Source organism: Balaenoptera ricei, chromosome 1 (assembly GCF_028023285.1).
Source record: "Balaenoptera ricei isolate mBalRic1 chromosome 1, mBalRic1.hap2, whole genome shotgun sequence".
Classification (NCBI taxonomy): Eukaryota; Metazoa; Chordata; class Mammalia; order Artiodactyla; family Balaenopteridae; genus Balaenoptera; species Balaenoptera ricei.
This window is the reverse complement of record NC_082639.1, coordinates 118425382-118435152: the sequence shown is the minus strand read 5'-3', so window position 1 is coordinate 118435152 and position 9771 is coordinate 118425382.

The following is a 9771-nucleotide window of genomic DNA, read 5'->3' as shown; positions in this document are numbered from 1 at the left end:
AATATTTGTTCACCCTCAACATCCCCAGAACATGAGTTGCTCTGTGATCTCTCTTGGGGCCCTCTGCTGGGGCCTCTTTCCCAAAAGCTCTCTCAGGAAGCAAGCTGTAATACTCAAGGAAATGACATTGTAAAACCTGTTCTTACACTCTGTGGTCTTCAGAAACCTCAATAGCCCCACTCCTTTGGCCAAGGCTTTTCTACTGGCCCCGTTCTACCCCACCTCCCACCCCCAACCTACCTCCAGCCCTTATCTGATTTTTAGGTGAAAAAATTTCTTTAACCACTGAAAAGACTCCAGTGAGCTGACGTCAACACTTTAAAGGTTAATTTATATAATGGGACCCACACATTGGAACCACCCAGTGGACCAGACCACATCACAAATCTAAACCTAAGTCAGCCTGCACTTAACAGGAAAAACCTGTCCAGAGACGTAACATACACCAATCACAATCCTCCAACTCAGCTTTAGCTAGCTTACCTTACTCTAGAAATCAGGACCTGTTAGTCTTATAAGGAAATTCCCAACCTCCTAGCCAGTCATGCCCTGTCTCCACATTGCCTCTTCTGAAGCTCTATAAAACTTGGTCTTGCCCAAATCCCTTGGGAAGAGTACTCCACTGCTTATGAGGAACTGTACTACCTCAATCCATGGCTTGTTTTCCCTTGAATAATCTTGTAACTAAATTGTTTTAGTTTTATCATTGGACAGGTCAGGCATATCTCATTTTATTGTGCTAACTTAACTGCACTTTGCAGATATTGCATTTTTTACAAATTGAAGGTTTGTGGCAACCCTCGTTGAGTAAGTCTATCAGTACCATTATTTCCCAACTGCATTTGGCTCACCTTGTGTCTCTGTGTCATATTTTAGTAATTCTCACAATATTTCGAACTTTTTCATTATTATTATGTGTTATAATGATCTGTGATCTTTGATGTTATTATTGAAATTGTTTTGGTATTTTTAGCAATAAAGTCATCTTAAATTAAGCTATGTATGTTGTTTTATAGACATGAAGCTATTGCACACTTCATAGACTATGGTGTAAACGTAACTTTTACATGCACTGGGAAGCCAAAAAATTTGTGTGACCCATTTTACTGCAATATTGTCTTTATTACAGTGGTCTGGAAGCAAACCCGCAATCTTTGCAAGGTATAGCCTCTACTGTCAACGAGGTGTGATGTGAAAACAGCTACTGAAGATTCCCGGGTTGGCTCCTAGATGAAGGTGAAGTTTCCTACAGAGCCACTTTAGTTTGCTACCTCTCCAGCTGCTCTCCAGTATCTCTGGTAATTTCTCTTAGACCGAGCTCCACCAAGTTCCCATTTGAAGCTCAAGTTTGTTTGTTCTAATCTTTTTAGGTGGAAATTTGGGGTGTGAGGGACTTCAGATATTTCATGGTGAGATCTAGTAGGCCACAACATTTGAGTTTATGCCCAATCTCAGCTACAGTGTAAACACCTTCAGGAGGCACTGACGGATCTCAGGAACAGTGCTCAAGCAGTCAGAAACAGTAAGTCTGGTTGAACTAGGGAGAATTATTTAAATGAGGGAAAATAATAGGAGCCCTTGAAGCAAAAGAAAGCTTGATGGCATCCATTAGGAAACTCACAAAGCTTGAGGTAAGTCCACAGCATGAACTGCTGAGGGACTTTGGGAATTAAATTAAGACAATAAATGTGGAGTGTACTGAGCGCTCACCACCTCACTCTCAGACTCCTGGGCTAGGATAAGTTGGTCAAGGCATGGGTTAGATGAAAAGTAGGTCACATGCCAACCTCACGAAAATTTCCATGTAACAAGGTACACTGTTAAATACCACATAATCGGGGCTTCCCTGGTGGCACAGTGGTTAAGAATCCACCTGCCAATGCAGGGAACACAGGTTCAAGCCCTGGTCGGGGAAGATCTCACATGCCGTGGAGCAACTAAGCCTGTGTGCCACAACTACTAATCCTGTGCTCTAGAGCCCGCAAGCCATAATGACTGAGCCCACGTGCCACAACTACTGGAACCCACGCACTTAGAGCCCCTGCTCCACAACAAGAGAAGCCACCACAATGAGAAGCCCACACACCACAACAAAGAGTAGCCCCTGCTTGCCGCAACTAGAGAAAGCCCGCACGCAGCAACGAAGATTCAACGCAGCCAAAAGTAAATAAATACATAAATTTGTTAAAAAAAAAAAAACAAACCACATAATCTGGTGGCAGATCCCTATTAGGCATTAATTTGGCTCTAAGAGATCCAAGGCTTAGCTACAGAAGTGGGACCCTCAAATATCAAAGAATTAAGCTTGTCACCTTCTGGCACACCTGCCTATTTTATGTCTGATAAATGCGGTCCAAGAAGCTATAGATATCTACAAAAGTGGCAACATCTTACTAAGACAACCTAGAATGACAACGGCCATTATAGGGAATCTTCCAGTTAGACAAGATGGCTCATTTAAGAGTGCACTTGAAAGTAAGAGCCCTCAAATCAAACAAACAGAATGGGATACCTATTTTAATTGGTATGCCTCCAAAAGGCTTCAAGAGTCCCAGAGAGCTTCATTGAAAGATTCATTGCAAAAGGGGAACGTAAAAGTAAAGACACAAGGGCTTCCCTGGTGGCACAGTGGTTGAGAATTTGCCTGCCAATGCAGGGGACACGGGTTCGAGCCCTGGTCTGGGAAGATCCCACATGCCGTGGAGCAACTAGGCTCGTGAGCCACGATTACAGAGCCTGCGCGTCTGGAGCCTGTGCTCCGCAACAAGAGAGGCCGCGACAGTGAGAGGCCCGCGCACTGCGATGAAGAGCCCCCGCTTGCCGCAACTGGAGAAAGCCCTCGCACAGAAACGAAGACCCAACACAGCCATAAATAAATAAATAGATAAAATTTAAAAAAAAAAAAAAAAGTAAAGACACAAGAGGTACCTAAAACAAAAGACTACAAGCCTGATGTGACTCCTACTACTCCCCTCTGTCCTCCTTTACCTGAGTACCCACACTCTGCTAATCCTCTATCTGAATTGCCTTTCCACTCTGAAGAGACTATAGAACTGTAAACAAAAGTCTGCCAAGTTAGTGGCCTTACAGATACCCCGTATCTACCCTCAAAGGAAGGTCACCAAATGGCCCCTCTCAGGGTTGGTGAGACTCTGAGGGCGTCTCTGGTAAACTGCTACCAATTATTCCCTTAAACAGCCAAGGGGACACTAAAACTAAGATTAATGGAAACCCTTGTTAAATTCTGAGAGATACCAGAACTACACTCTAAATACCTCATGCTCCAGAGCCTCCAGAAGGGATCCTGGAAAAACTGGCAGAAGCTGGTGAAGGATGAGAATTCTTACCACAGTCAGGTCTCCCAGATCTCTGTAGTGCCTGGTCAAGAGAGGAAAATTAAATTTCATGTTGTCCTTTCTTTTCCAAATTCAGGCTTTTTTGATTTTGGTTTTGGGGTGCCTATTGGTTGTCAATTCTTCTCTCCCAGGGACAGCTATTTTCTTCTGTTTGTCTCATTTTGTGTTGAGAACTTGACTTGGCAACCATCAGGTTGGGGCCCCCAAAATATGGCCAGGCAGAAATATGGGTTTGTAGTGTAAGCCCTGACAGTTTTCTTCTTTTTTGCAATACAAGTGGCTGACTTAAGCTTTGATTGCCAAGGCATCCATTTCAAGGGGCAGCCCTTTCAAAGAAGGCTATCTCAGCTAAACACAGTACCAACCACACAAGTAGATAAAGAGCCAGGCCACTTCCACTTGCTGAGGCTCCTTTGTTTTAGAGATTTTGGTAGATTTAAATAACTGACCAATTGGTCTACATGGTTTTTGTTTTTTTCCATCCTGTCCTTTAAATTCCTGCTCTTATATTTTAAATTCACCAATAAAGAGTGAGCCCCCAAAACCCTAGGACCCACCCTCAGCCCCAATAAAAGCAGAACCCCAGGCCCACGTGCACTCTGTCTCCCCATGACCTTGCTGTGTGGCCCCAGGTGTGCTGTGTAATTTCCAGGTGTTATAAGTAATGAGCCTCTGTTTTTTTCAAAGTTTCCTGATGGTTATTGCTGAAGGGCATCTTGCAATCATTATAAGAACCCCAAGAGCTTGTCCAACCACAACACTGGTTATTGATAGGCTGAGACCAGCACAAAACAGGGTTGCACCCCATTGGCTTCTGGGGTTCTGCTGACTTTTGCCAGCTCTCAGGGGAATTGTCTAAGTCTTCTTTCTCGTGGCTATCTCTGCGAGTCACTCTGGACCTTGGGAGGGTTCGTATCTTTTGTACCCTCTTTTGGGACACCCTTGGGTTCATGGGGTTGCTCAGTGCTGCCAGAAATATTTACTATTTTTCCCAGCTGAAACCTGACAAGATATTTGAAAGGATTTTTTTAAAGTAGCTCTATGGTCAGAAGTCGGTCAAATTGGAAGCTGATATTCAGGGTCTGATAGGATCTTTTTTTAAGGCCTTCTCGCCTAAGCTGAATGAAAGAAAATATTCAAAAAAAAAAAAATCTACAAATCTAGAACACGGAGTTCTTTTGATTTGTATCTTAGTTAAAGATTTCCCTGATATAAAGAAGCAAAATGAAGATAATGTATAGTTGGATGGGTGGGTCAACGCTTTGAGATCATTCAGGCTTCAACCCAATTCTTTGAGGAATTAAAAACAACTGTCCTGGGACTTCCCTGGTGGTGCAGTGGTTAAGAATCTGCCTGCCAATGCAGGGGACACAGGTTCGAGCCCTCGTCTGGGAAGATCCCACATGCCACGGAGCAACTAAGCCCATGTGCTGCAACTACTGAGCCTGAGCTCTAGAGCCCATGAGCCACAACTACTGAGCCCTCATGCCACAACTACTGAATCCTGTGTGCCTAGAGCCCTTGCTCTGCAACAAGAAAAGCCACCACTGTGAGAAGCACGCGCACTGCAACTAAGAGTAGCCCCTGCTCACCGCAACTAGAGAGAGCCCACGCACAGCATCGAAGACCCAACACAGCCAAAAATTAATTAATTAATTAATTAGGGAAAAAACTGTCCTTGTCTTGTAAGATCAGAAACGCAGCTCTAGAAAAAATTCAAAACCAACCTATCCTTTTTACCAATTCCCAAACCTCCCCATTCATCTCAAAAAGCTTGTAGGTATCATAAAATTCTAGATATAGAAAATAAAAGTCCTTCTTGGAGGAACTTGCATTCTTTCCCTGGGCCATTTTTTTGAAATTCAAACTTCAGAGAAGTAATCCTTACTAGGAAAAAAAATTTTTAAAAAAGGAAAGGCTATTTGGAAACTACATACATGAAAAATTTTCAGTCTTCACAAATATTAGTAAAAAATTTAAGCCATCTGAGCAGCTAGTTTTAACTTATTCCACCTGCCAGAAACACAATTTTGACCCAACTGTTCCTTTATAAACCACTGAGTTTTGTATTATCATAGCTGTCTCATGGCTAAAATTTTAAAATGAAAGTTGTAAGACTTCTGTTTGCATCTGTCTGTATGTTTACGTATGTCTATGTATATATGTTATAATACATACATACATAGGTTTTTTTCTACCTTCAGGTGGTACTGCCAAAATTAATTTGTAATGAGCTCTACTTAATTGGCTTAAAGAAATTTAAGCATTTATATAAATCAACTATACTCTCAGTAATACAGAAATTAACCCAAATGTTTGCCAAGGTCACATGATGTAAGATAAGCTTCTGTAAGATAAAGCTAGTTTAAATTTGTTGGTTTAATTCAAACAGGCATGTCTTCAGAGTTACCAGCATTAAATACAATACTTTTATTTTACCTAGGTTTACTAAAAGTCAAATAAGCTCACTTTATCTCTGTTAGAGAATTTGTCAGCAAGAAAGCTAACTTATGATGATGGTTAGCTGTTTAATGTCTCTTAAATTGTCCTGAAGAATCTAAACATAAATGTTCAGAACAAGTAAATTAAATATATGTAAAAAAGATACAAGTTTGTAAGTGAACTTTTCAACAATTATTATGCTTTTGGTACATCTACTTAAAAACAGTTTCCAAAATTATTTTGGTTATTTGAATCCTAAAGTTACACTAAGGTAACTTAAATGATGGATATTTGCTGAATATCTAGTTCATCTCCAAGTAAGATAAAATACTGAAACATTAAGTACTGAACATAGATTTATCCACTTTTGACTTCCTTTTACAGAGGAACTAAAAATATTTTGATCTCTTAGTAAACATGGTTTGTGTCACACTGAAAAAATGTGGTATGAGGAAGAATATGTTTCTCGAAATTAGGAAATGTATTTGCAAATTTGCCAATCAACAGAATTGGCAAGTGACAGTCCACAATTGCTTACTTTTTAGTTTTCACTAGGAATCAAGGGATTCTTAAGGATAAGAATTATAATTAATATAAAACTACTAGAAATAATAAGGGAAACATTTCTATGCAAGACATGGAGATGTGTTTTTGTTAGGGGAAAAAAGAGTAATTTTGTCCTAAAGTAAAATGTTTATTCCAGAATGAGAAAGAGGAAAAAAAAAGAAAAAGGAAAAAACAGGACAAAACTAGAATGGATATAAAAAGTTGGAGAATATTTGTGGAAAAGGATTCTTGGAAAAGAAATTTTGAGTGTGGTCAAGCAGGAAGGTGTGGCTAAGATCGGAAAGGATCTATTTAAATTTTTAAAAAATGAATTTTAATATCAAAAAGTATCCTGGGGCAAAATTAGACTTGGTCTTCTGTCTGTTAAAAAAAACAAAGTTTTATTGTACTATTGGTCTGCTCTTAATGTAAAAGGCTGTGAAAGTTTATTGTTATTATTTTTTAATCTTTCCGATAATCTACCTGGAAAGCAAATGTTTTGCGTCTTACCAAAATAATTTCCTGTGCTTCATGTTGCCTTTATCAGGTCACTGACTACTTAAGAAAACACAGTCTTCTCAATATTAAAAGAGCTAAGTTTTGTTCATAACTATGCAACCTTCTGCATTTGCCTTTAAAATCTTTTATAGTCACTTTAAATAGATAATTATTTTTTCATAATGATCTGTGATCCTATTTAGTCAAATGTTCAAACCTTTTGTCATTTTCACATTTTCCCAAAATCAAATTCTAAATGCAGCATTTTTTACCTCAGAGTTAACACTGAGATTTCCCAGAGACCCCCTTGGAATTCTCAAGGGATTTGTCTCTCAGCTTGTAAAGGAGAGATGTTGAACTAATTAGGTTTATTTGGTATGCTAAATTACATGGGAAGCATTGTCCAATAAGTGATGATAAACCTTCTTAGGTTATATGTGTATGGATATATGTTACTGATACAGGTATTCCAGAAATTGTTTAAAGATTCTAGAATTGTGTCAATATACTCAGTGTCTAATTATCATGCTAACTTATTGTATAACACAGAATTAACTACATTTCCTTATCAAATGAATTATCAGATTTTTATCCATGGGCATTTTAAGTCTTTTGTCATTAACAGACAGTTATTATTTTACTCTAATGCTTTTGCAAAAGTGAGACTCATGGAAAGGACTCTACCAAGAATCCTTGACCACTGACACTGCTACCAAATTACAAGGTTATCAAATCTTGCATGTATATTTCACAACTGAAAAAGGCTCCACCTGACATCTGGTCCTGTACAAATGCTCAAAATCAAGTTTATTTGAATGAGAAGCTGCTGATTTCATGAAGTAGAATGCTTCCACCCGAGACTTTGGAACAAGAATCCTGGTCCTTTCACTCTCATCATGAAATACCTTCTCCCCTTTGTACCTGCTTCACCACTCTTCTTTTTCTTTCTGTCACTTGTAAAGATAATGCTAGCATCTGTATTTCTGGAGCTTTTGCAAAGGGGGAGACCTATTTGATTATTGGGTTTGCCACCAAAGACCCCAGTTGGTCTATGATGCTCGTGATTTTGTAGTTCTGCCTGTTACAAACATCTCCCTGATTTCCAATGCCTCAGTTTCTCTGGACCAAATGAAGTACCCTTTATATCCTGTTAGACTCCTAACCTTGACCCTGTAAGTCAATTTCTCTGCGTCCAGTTAACAACTAACACAAAGAGAAATCAGAACAACTAACAGAAAGAGAAATCAGAACAATACTCTCTGTGCAGTCTACAGACCCTTAACTCTTAAATCATAAATCATCTGACCTCCAGGGCTTGGCTGATCACTCTGCACTCCTATTCCAATATTCTCCACCATGGAATACCTCTTTTGGTGGTGCCATCTGTGCTCCTCCCAGGTTTATCTTTATCTGTGGAGGATAGTGCCCCTGCATGCACGGGAAGCTCAATGTTTAAGTAATTGGGGAATGGTGGGACACTATGGTCTGAGCTAACTCTTTATGTCTCTGACTGTCCACAATCAAACCAAGTCTTCACGTTGGGCTGCTCCTCTCAACTAAAATTACAGATCAATTGAGAATTACCAGGAGGCATTCTTGATTCAAAATTTGCTTCCTGTGGCAGATTCCTACTTCCCTGATTAGGAGGAAGTGTAAATGAGGCTGTGATCAGGAACCTCTCCTTAACTCTTAAAGTTATCACAGAAGCTACTGGCAAACCAATAGCTGCCTGACAATAATCTGTAGACTCTCTGGCCAAAGTTGTTCTTGTAATAGAATAGGCCTTGATTATCTTTTAGACAGAAAGAAGGTGTCTGTGCTCTAGCCAACACCACTTGCTGTACGTGGAGTCACAGTTCTGGGGAAGTTGAAACTCAGCTACCCAAGATTACTGAAAAAGCCATTTGGCTTAAGAAAGTGTTTCCTATGACAAAAACTTGCCAGAAAGTGAGCATAGAGGGAAACTACCTCAACATAATAAAGGCCATATATGACAAACCCACAGCAAACATCATTCTCAATGGTGAAAAACTGAAAGCATTTCCTCTAAGGTCACAAGACAAGGATGTCCACTCTTGCCACTTTTATTCAGCATAGTTTTGGAAGTCCTAGCTACAGCTAGGACTTTTTCAGAGAAGAAAAAGAAATAAAAAGAATCAAAATTGGAAGAGAAGAAGTAAAACTGTCACTGTTTGCAGATGACATGATACTATACATAGAAAATCCTGAAGATGCTACCAGAAAGCTACTAGAGCTCATCAGTTAATTTGGTAAAGATGCAGGATACAAAATTAATACACAGAAATCTCTTGCATTCCTAAACACTAACAATGAAAGATCAGAAAGAGAAACTGAGTAAACAACCCCACTAACCATCACATCAAAAAGAATAAAATACCTAGGAATAAACTTACCTAAGGTGGCAAAAGATCTGTATTCAGAAAATTATAAGATACTGATGAAAGATCAAAGATGACACAAACAGAGAGATACACCACATTCTTGGATTGGAAGAATCAATATTGTCAAAATGACTATACTACCCAAAGCAATCTACAGATTCAATGCAATCCCTATCAAATTACCAATGGCATTTTTCACAGAATTAGAACAAAAAATTTTACAATTTGTATGGAAACACAAAAGACCCTGAACAGCCAAAGCAATCCGAGAAAGAAAAACGGAGCTGGAGGAATCAGGTTCCCTGACTTCAGACTATACTACAAAGCTATAGTCATCTAAACAGTATGGTACTGGCACAAAACCAGAAATATAGATCAATGAGACATGCTGGGAAAAATGGACAGCTACATGTAAAAGAATGAAATTAGAACACTTCCTAACACCATACACAAAAATAAACTCAAAATGGATTAAGACCTAAATGTAAGGCTGGATACTATAAAACTTTAGTGGAAAACATAGGCAG